The 10,493-nt window shown below is 41.3% G+C and overlaps 1 protein-coding gene across 3 annotated transcripts in view; it reads left to right on the top strand.

Moving 5' to 3' along the window:
- The first annotated feature begins 9,065 nt into the window (after positions 1-9,065).
- The window catches only part of SORBS2 (sorbin and SH3 domain containing 2), a 205,853-nt gene continuing 204,425 nt past the window's right edge, over positions 9,066-10,493 (top strand). For all 3 annotated transcript variants that reach the window (XM_024760020.1, XM_024760016.1, XM_024760019.1), the window contains exon 1: positions 9,066-9,122. The gene's annotated coding sequence lies outside the window, so the exon portion shown is untranslated. The remainder of the gene's footprint in view (positions 9,123-10,493) is intronic.

Genomic DNA, 10,493 nt, shown 5'->3' with positions numbered 1-10,493 from the left:
TCCACATATATTTAAAAGAGCTCTTCCAACAAATAATAAAAATTCGAACATAAAACGGAACGTTGTGTTACAATTTTACTGGCACGTTTTTTTTCTCTTTAGAGGAACATAAAATATTGATATGTCTTATGATTTATGAGTCCTTCATTTTGCTGGCACGTCTCTGGCACCTAATATAATACCTCAGATAAAGATGTTCAATAAATGTCTAATAATGATGAGTTATAAAAAGTAATCAAAACATACAGCCCTATGAGTTGCTCCATTAAAATATATTGCCTAGGGACTTCCCTGCTGGCGCAGTGGTTAAGAATCTGCCTGCCAATTCAGGGAACACGGGTTCAAGCCCTGGTCCGGGAAGATCCCACATGCCGCAACTAAGCGCGTGTGTCACAACTACCGAGCCTGTGCTCTAGAGCCCATGAGCCACAACTACTGAAGCCTGCGTGCCAAGAGCCCATGCTCTGCAACAAGAGAAGCCACCGCAATGAGAAGCCCTCGCACCGCAACGAAGCGTAGCCCCCGCTCGCCGCAACTAGAGAAAGCCCACGTGCAGCAACAAAGACCCAATGCAGCCAAAAATAAATAAATAAATAAAAATAAAAAGCATTTACTAACATATTTTTTAAAAATGTATTGCTTATGTAAACGTGTCCCAGAGCTATCTTCCTAAAGCACAAATATGGTCACATCTTTGTTCTTTTTAAAGCCCTATGATGGCTTCCCATTTCCTGAAAGATAAAGTCCAAAGTCCTGTACGTGTACAACAAAACATTTCACAAACTGTCCCACGTCTACCTTTTCAGCCTCATCTCCTCTCACGCCTGCCCCAGCCTGTGCTTTAGCTACACTCAATGTAGGTTGTACGAACTTTGAACTTGCTTTCCTGTCTCTGTCACACGTGCTGCTTCCTCAGCCTGGCAATCCTTTCCCTGAGTTCCCAGACTGGCAAACCCCTTGTAAACCTCTCGGTCCACTTCAAGTAGAGCCCCTTCAAGAAGCTCCAGGACTAGTCATATTTCTCTGGCTCCCTGGGTAGAAATGTACCGAAGAGCAAATCACGTTGTAATGTAACTACTTAGGTCACTTGTACTTTCCTGCACTCAGAACAAGAGCTGTAAGTTAGTAACCTGACACCGGATGAGGTTCTTGGCAGGTAGTACAGGTTAAAGGAATGTTTTTTGGATTGAATGGAGGGGCGGCCATGGAGGAAGATACAATTCACCCGCGACTTCCCCAGCCTGTTCATTCATTCATTTGTCCATTCATCGCGTCTGTTTCTGCATACCGGGTGCTAAGCAACGGAAATCGGGTGAAGACTAAACAGACATGATTCCTGCTCTCATGAAGTGTATAATCCAGCAGGAACTGGGCTGCCCCAGGGCCCTGTCTGTGAGTAGCATCGCTTTCAAAGTCCAGCTGTAGAAGCCTTGAAGAAAAATGTGACTCTTTCCTGAGGGGGCCACCCCGAGCTGAGTCATATTATCTCATTTGATCCTCATAAAAGTCCTGTGAGGCACTCAGGGGATACATTCATTTCACCCAATTTATGAAAGAAAATCCACCAAGGCCCCTCACACATCTTACACTTACACGTTATCTCCTTGGTTTACAGACTTTTTTCTATGTCTTTCCCTCATTAAGGCCTCCATGTCTCCCAACATACAGTTTAGGTATCAACTCTTAGAATTCTTTATCCCCGCTTGTGCCCATAGTAAAGTGGTTTGTGAAATGATATTTTGTGCCAATTTAAACCCACAAGGACTGTTTACAAAGTTAATCTTCTTCCTTTGATACAGAAAACGTCCAAAAGGAGAACATTCTACCCAACTATCAGTTCAAGAAAACTATCCAGCAATTAGGACCTAAGTCTTACTTTTGATAGCATAGGAAATGCATTCTGCTTTGGATAGATTTGGTAAAATAATTACCATTCTGGGGTACAGTTCTACCCTGATAAAATGGAGCTCCCATCCAGTTTTCTGCAAGGGCATACAGCTGGGTATGCTGTCACTGTGTCACTGGGAGGCTTTTTAACTGCATCTACTAAGTCCAGTACATTTTGTGCCTTTGGTGTTTTGTTTGTTTGTTTTCAACATTTTTCTCATTTGGTATCAGACACTTGGATTCTCAAACATGTACCAAATCATGTATTACACAGACCTCATTATTTGCTCATTTCGATGAATAAATCTCACTGAACAGTTGCATCAGAAGTACTTCTAAAGGGCAAAGGGTGACCCGCTCTAATTTTCATTCCTCTGAGATTTGTGCATTTGGCTGCTGAGGGCTTTGGCAGCTGCCTCTTCAGAGCTTACAGAGGCTGCCAAGTTTCACCTTGTGCATCATAATTTGTTTCAGTGGCTCAGGTGAAACCAACAGCGTTTGTTTTAAAGTGCTTCTCTCCAGGCGTTGTTTGCTGAGGCTGATGTGTTCCCTTACTAATTCAATAATGCGGTGACGGCAGAGCCCGATGGTTTTCTGTGGAGTCAGGCACTACGCCACGTCGCCACAAGGTACCTGGGAGCCACTGTTTCCATAGGAAACAATAGTGAGCGGAAAAGGTCCCTTGAGATACACTTCGTTAATTTGGTCAGAGTGCCTCTCCGAGAACAAACCACGGCCCCTTGTAGGACAGTAAAAGCCACCAGCCTCCTCTTTCTAGGTAGCTTTTTTAGCTTATCATTATGAAGTATAAACAATCAAATTCCTTGGAAGCAAGGGCAGCTTTTTCTATATGGCTAGAAGAATCTCTCACCCTGTGGGCTTAATAAAAGCCAAGTGTGCTTTTCTCTGGGGGGCAGGGGGGGCAAGCAAGATGCATTTGTGTGTGTGTGTGTGTGTGTGTGTGTGTGTGTGTGTGTGTGTGTGTGGAGGGGGGGTTACCAGGGCTGGGGACTGGGGGGTGTGGAAGGTTCATTGTAGGTTAGCTTTTTCTTTTGTTACTGGCTAACACTAAGATTTTTTCCGCCACCTGGTACTGACACATATTAATGGACATTTTCAGATAAAGTCATTCTGGAAAGCTCCTGGTGTTATAGGCATCTGCAAGCCCAGAGCTTGATAAACCTGAAATGTTTAAAACAATGTTGTTATTAGTAGCCAGCAAGACCAAGTTCTCTGGATTTAAGCCTGGCCAAATCTTCTTTCTGTACCTTCTGTTACAGCTTCCTCTTCCTCTTAATCTAGAGGGGATACAGAATGTTTAGTGGGTTCTGGTAACCACGAATGGAATTTACTTCTGTGGCGCACATACGGTATCTTTGTGTTAATAGATTTCACTTCACATTCGGCTTTTAAAAACAGCTTTATGTAGCAGACATTTATATTCTTATCCCTTGCCCTCTGGCAAGATTTTGTTCTTCAGTAATCATTTTCTCATTTGTAATTCATTCAATAAGTGGATTTCCATAAAGCCTTCACTCTGCTGGGTTTGTTTTGGTTTCAGGTATCTCTCATTTATGAAGGTCATTCTGGATCCTAATCAAGGTCAGACTTCCTCAGAGGATATGAAGGCATTTGATTAATAGCCTGTGACTAAGTTGGCTTCCCAGTGTATGTTTCTTGGAAGATGGAATCTTAGAAATAAATCCCATTTGCTTCACAGAGGTCCTCCAAGCCTCTTTCTAATCCCATCCAAGGTAGCTGTCACACTTCCCATCTTGGTCCCATTTAAAAGCACATTTTTCATGTTATTGCTAACATATCTAATTATGCAAGATTTAGAAAGATCTTCTGGCATATTCTACGTGTTGCTAGGAATTAGAAAATTCAGTCTAAGCTTTATAACAGTCTGTGCTACCCCATTAAACAAACCATGCTCAAGTTCTGTTCTTTAAGTTGTATAAAGAGCTTCTCTGCTATATCAGGGGCAGGATCCCTTGGAAGACTGTCACCCAGCTGTGGAGTCTGCAGGGATAGGTGTGACTGGAGAATATATTGCTTCAGTCAACAGTGATCCTACTGAATTTTTACAGCAGTGAAGCCGGATTAAGAAGGATTTCAATATGGGAACCAAGGGATAAGTGGCTTATATCAGTATAAGCAGTAAATGTAGGGAAATATCAAACTTCTTTCAAGAAAGTGCAAAATACGTGCGGCAATGAAGAGTAGCCCCTGCTCGCCACAACTAGAGAAAGGCCGAGCACAACAACAAAGACCCAATGCAGCCAATAAATAAATAAATAAATAAATAAGAAAGTGCAAAATGTTTCTAATACTCTCTACCGAAGTAGCCTCTTCATAATATTAATCATTGTCATCTTAGTCTATAACTTATCAACTTTACTTTTAACTTTGATAAACGTTCTCATCAAGTAATCTTATCTTAAACCTGTGTTTGTTCTGAACATTATTTTATTCTCATTTTATTTCATTTTTCAAACTTTTTTAAAAAATTTATTTATTTATTTATGGCTGCGTTGGGTCTTCGTTGCTGCGCGTGAGCTTTCTTTAGTTGCAGCAAGCAGGGGCTACTCTTTGGTGCGGTGTGCGGGCTTCTCATTGCGGTGGCTTCTCTTGTTCCAGAGCACAGGCTCTAGGTGCACGGGCTTCAGTAGTTGTGGCGCACAGGCTTAGTTGCTCTGCTGCATGTGGGATCTTCCCGGGCCAGGGCTCGAACCCATGTCCCCTGCATTGGCAGGAGGATTCTTAACCACTGCGCCACCAGGGAAACCCCATTTTTCAAACTTTTTATCTTGAAAACAAAGAACTTCAAACTTACAGAACGATGGAAAGAATAATAAACTAAGTTGGAAATATCCTTCACCTAAGATTTACCAGGTGTTAGTATTTTGCCACATTTGTGTTAGCCCTCGATAGACAGAGAGATAGGTAGGTAGGTAGAATGACAGATATAGATGTACACAGGTTATAGGTATAAATCTATCTTCTATCTCCTGTTATAAGAGCCAAATTATACCGCAAACACACACACATAAGACATTATTACACATTATTATTCTTTCTGCTGAACCATCTGAAAGTAAGTTGCAGAGCCCCTGGTCATTTACCCTAAATACTTCAATTTGTGTTTCCTAAGAACAAAGACATACATTTTTCAAACCATAATATAGTATGAAATGGAAACATCACTGTTATATACCATACAGTCCATATTCACATGCACCTATTGTCTCCATGGCAGGCTTGATGGCATCTTTTTTTCAGATCTAGTGCCCAAGCCAGGGTCACACACTGTTTTCAGTTTCTCTCTTGAGTCTCCTTTTATCTACATCAGTTCCTCAGCCTTTCTTTTTCTTTCATGATACTTGCTATTCTTAAAATAAAAGTAATCTTAATTTGGAAAGGCACCTTTGCTGACAACATTTTAGGGGGATGTGATTTATATGACTTTAGATTTTGTCTTAGAAAATCATTCTTATATCACGGTTGTGGTAGTATACACTTCCATACCGAAAAAAAATTCTGAACAGGGATTTTTACCCACATTCTGCATAATAAAAACCAAAACAATTAGCAGTGAATTACTGGTTCCCCTTTATATATCAATGGGTAACTTACTAACTTTTAATTATATAACAAATTTAATTGTAATGTTTAAATATATAAAACATTTGAAAATACCTTCCATGGGCATTTTGTTTAAAATTCTACATTAAGACAACAAACCTCAATAGAGAAAACAGGCAAGAGGTATGAACAGGAAATTTATAGAAGAGGCAACGCAAAAGACCATTGAACATGAAGAGGTGTTCAATTTCATCAGTAATTAAAGAAATGCAAATTAAGATGATAATGAGCTGCTATTTTGCACCTACTGTAGTGGCAAATATTTGAAAACTATATAATGCCACGTGTCCCTACCATAGCTGATGGGATCAAGGGCTGGAACCTGACTTAGGGCAGTCCAGGTATACAGCTGCTGGCAACTTATGAGGTATCTCCTCTGGCTCAGAAAGATGCAGTGGGACGATCATATTTGTTTCTTGGGAATCCGTATTTAGCAATGAACAAGTTAGAAGGGAGAAAAAAAGTCTGCTCTACATGCGGTAGAGCAGAACCAGAGGGCCAGAGCAACAGTGATGGGTCATGGCAGCCAGAGTTACATATGAGAGGAGAGGCTTGGGGTAGGTGATGAAGCCACAGCATGCACAGAACACTCATCCATCCCTCCCCAATCCCCACCCCCTGCCACACAGAGTGATTTATAATGATGAACAGAGGTCCCATGAGGGACACCATGGAAGCAGAAAGATTTGTCTCAGTTCCTACCAACTTCCCAGTTTCTGATCCTGAGCAGCTTTGGGCGGTTTCTAGTTCTCTTCTTCGGTGGATTATAGTTGATGGTGCCCCGGGGCAAGAAGCCACGAGATAAAAGAAGACCTTCAAAATTCCAAAGGAAAATGACTCCAGAGATTCTTAAACCTAGCCAAACAGTCACGTACATACAATGAAAAGAAAAGCTACCCTAAGACACCAGATGAATTTAGGATGTTTCTTCATAACTTTTAAAAAATGCCAACATTTAATCAAAATCACTTAAATTCTTCTGAAGTTACAGTAAGTCAATAATGCATGGTATTGAAAAGATGAATTAAAACCCAGACCTCACACTATCCAGTCATTCAGCACCTGTTCAGACAGTGTTTTAGGTTCTCCTTCAAAATGTACTGAAAACTTAGAATATTCCAAGTATGACAAATAAGACATGGACCAGGTTGGCTTTCGGGGAGTAGACAGAGCAGTGGAGAAGTCAGACAAGAAAGGAAGACTGCTAATAACCTACGGTGCATGACAAGTGTGTAATAGTAGAGGTAGATTCCAGGTACACTGGAGGCACACAGGAGCCCCCTACAACCTCTTTCCGTGGCTGTCTTTAGCGAGGTGGTCTGTTTGAGCAAGGTGTTCAAAGATAAAGTCGGAGGCAGATTGGGATGGAGGCAAAAGGTGCTGGGGCGGGGGCAGGGATGGGATCTGGTGGAAAAGCTTTTAGGAAGCAGGAACATCTGCAAGGCAAGGAAGCCAGAAATGGGATGTCATTCAAAATTGTTGAAACCTGGGGAATGAAGAGTAGAATATGAGGCTGACATTGAAGGCAGGGGCAAGTTCAAGAATAGCAAACTCAAAATAACTTAAGGGAAAAAGTACCTTAAGTCAGAGCAGGTTGCAAACAATGTGGAGTGGGAAAGGCCCACCCACGTTTCTTCAGCAGATATGCTAACCTGAGCAGGCTCAAACCCTCCAACTGTGAATCTGTTTGGAGACAGAAGGAAAATGGGATCCCCACATCTGCATGCACAGGATTCTTATGCATAGTAAAGTTAGGGAATTACTACTGGAGCAGGAGTCCTAACACGGGCTGGGAAATGCAACACTCACAAAACAGGAAATCGACGACTAGCAGCAAATGAAGGAAGTAGCTATGTTTACAAGTGCAAAGTATTAATACAACTATTTCAGTCACGTGGCTAGAAACGAAAATAAACCGGATGGCGTCTTGAAAATATATCAAACAGAATATGACTGGTGACAGTATTAAAGGGTGGGGATTTTGCACAAAGTATAAAAGGTTAATGGTATGTATTATGAGAAATTCCCTGAAGAGGTGAAATTTTAAGCAAGGGTGGGATGTGATCCATCTAACTGAGGAAGCACAACTATTCCTGCTTGAAAGGTGGAATTTAAAGCAAAGCTTTTTTTTTTTTTTTTTTCCTTTTTTGCGGTACGCGGCCCTCTCACTGTTGTGGCCTCTCCCGTTGCGGAGCACAGGCTCCGGACGCGCAGGCCCAGCGGCCATGGCTCACCGGCCCAGCCGCTCCGCGGCATGTGGGATCTTCCCGAACCGGGGCACGAACCCGTGTCCCCTGCATCGGCAGGCGGACTCCCAACCACTGCACCACCAGGGAAGCCCAAGCAAAGCAGTTTTAATTTGGGTTGGATTTCCTAAAGTATTTTAATATTACAAATAAATTATAATTGAGTTAATCATTTTCTTCAGTAGGAAACAATAGGAATTTTTAGAATTTTATTTTAAATTCTGTAGTACATAAAAAGTGTATTAAAATAATTAAATACATGGATCCATAGGTAACATCTTTGGTTATTTTGGCCACATATAATGAGCCATAGGGCTTTGTTTCAGCTAAGTGGCTACAAGATTATCACTGAAAAACAGAAAGTATAACTGTCCACATTTGCCAGTCTCCTTTACGCTATGACGCGAAGGTGGAAGCTGTTTTAACAATGGTTCCAATTACTGTCTCTACAGTGATTTGCATGTTATTAACCTGGATAGACCCGAATCTATCTATTGAGAAGGGCTTCGCTTTCTCAATTTCACATGAAGCACTGGCTCATATAACAAAAGTTCCTCCTGAAAGCTGAAAACTCAGAGCACTTGCACTATCGGTGAAATACTGAGAGCGATAACAGAAGCTACCCTCCTCCCAAAATGATGAGTTTCATGAAAAGAAATTAACAAGCTGTGTCGTGCACTGCACGTGATCAGCCATGCTTGCTAAGTCTGTCTGTTGGTTGTTGCTATGACTACGAAAAGCCAGTGGAACCCAATGAGCTGTCTGCAGCAGTGCTGGGAGGACCAGCCATTTTACTTATGGAAAACAGTGTGGCATATTCCGCTGAGCTTTACCCTGGAAGAAGCATTTTTAAAAAAATCTATTGAGGGAAAAGAGAAGTAGTGGGCATGTTAGTATACAATTAGTACAGCCAAGCATGCCTGCCAGCTGCCATTTGGACGAGCTGTCGACTGCCTTTCCTAGTAGCTGATTTGAGAACGTGGAATGCAGAGAGATAATGCTGCATATCTGCTATCAGACAGCAGAAAAGGTTTTTGTCTTGGGAAGGCTCGCCTTCCCTGCAATGTTATCTCAGCAGCTCTCTAGCTGCTTACCCTGAAAACTAGTGACCCCAAAGGAGGTGTTTTCGTCTGCAAACACAGGTCCTGTGCGTGGCTGTAGCATATGAGTGGCAGGTCTGAAAAAGCAGGTGTGTGCTCGGATGGGCACTGGACTGTAACGCAGGCGGACGCTCTCGGGTTTACCTGCTTCCTGTTAACAGATTGTTGGCTCAGAGAGCATCTGTCTGCATGCTGAAGCTGAGGCTGAGAAGGAGGTCCCTGTGTAGCCACTTGACTGACAGAGGTAAGCTTTTTTGTCCTTTTTCAAGCACAGCATAACAATAACTCCGAGCAAAACTTAACCTAAACATTTACAATCATTGTGTTCTTTGGATTTACCAAGGAAATACATACAAACACAAACACACACACATACATACATACACATACATCAAATAGTGTCAGAGACTTAGAATTGTTTCAGTAAGTTCAGGTTCTAGAAATTGTAATGATTTTTTTAAAAATTACTAATATGCCTTGGGGTTTAAAATAAATATTCGCTGTTTTAACAAACCACGATGGCCTGTCGTTCTGGACAGCCTTCATAACCAGCAACAATCTTTCTCCCTTAGAAACAATGGATTCTTTTACGACCTGCACTTTGACATACATTTAGAGAATTACGTGGAAAATCAGCAGCTCGAAAATTGTGAAGCATTTATTTTTAAGCCTCCGAAATGATGTATTTAACTCTTAACACACCTCTATATACGTTTAAATTAAGGAATTCCGTACCCTATGTAGGTCATAAGAGCCAGTGGCTTGTGCCCTTGCGTATTCTGAGCACAGAGTCCTGGTGTGCTGTTTGATTTAGTTGCGGGTAGTTGTAAAGCAAACAGTGTAGGTACTGGAAGCTGCTCACGCGTCCTTTCCGAGTATCATGCATGCCACGCTAGCCCAGAGCACAACACCCTCATTGTGTTCCCTGGCTTGGAATCCAGGCAAAGAAAGGAAGTGAATCGCTGCATTGAGTTCAAGCATAGCTATAGTATGTGTCGGTAAAACTTCTTTTATTGCACAACTTTTCTCACAAGCAGATAGGTTTCAGAGATAGAGAGTGAAACCAAAAACACGACCCTCCTCCAACAAATGTACTAATATTTGCAATGGATGTTTGCTGTCCATCACTACGTGATAATAGCACAGACTTTGAACTGCAGTAGGAATTGCTCCTTACTGAGTATTTCTTTGATTTATAGTCTCTTAGGAACAAAGCTGTTACTGTGGATTGAAATTGGTCAGTCAAATCGAAATTCCTGGTAAAGAAATGACCGAATAATGATTAAATTGTTTCAGCAACATTTCAGTTTTACGTAAATCAGTTCTATTGTTGGTCTACTAGAAACGTCAGATCATTTAGAATTCTATGGAAAATATTTAGGGAAAAAAATTTTGTTGAAAACTTTGAATAAAAACCTCTATGTGCTAAAGATGAAATCTACCGTGAAATATAAAATAAATAGGAGCTGAGATCTACTTCTAAGAAATATATTTTTATTTTCTATCCTTTTACCCAATATGTGGATGACATAGGACCTTTTAAGTATAATAATATAACTTTCATTGCTACATATGAGCACACAGCACCTGTTTCACAAATACAGCAATGTCATTA

Source organism: Neophocaena asiaeorientalis, unplaced genomic scaffold (assembly GCF_003031525.2).
Source record: "Neophocaena asiaeorientalis asiaeorientalis breed wild unplaced genomic scaffold, Neophocaena_asiaeorientalis_V1.1 scaffold521, whole genome shotgun sequence".
Lineage (NCBI taxonomy): Eukaryota > Metazoa > Chordata > Mammalia > Artiodactyla > Phocoenidae > Neophocaena > Neophocaena asiaeorientalis.
This window is presented reverse-complemented; position numbering and strand designations above follow the sequence as displayed.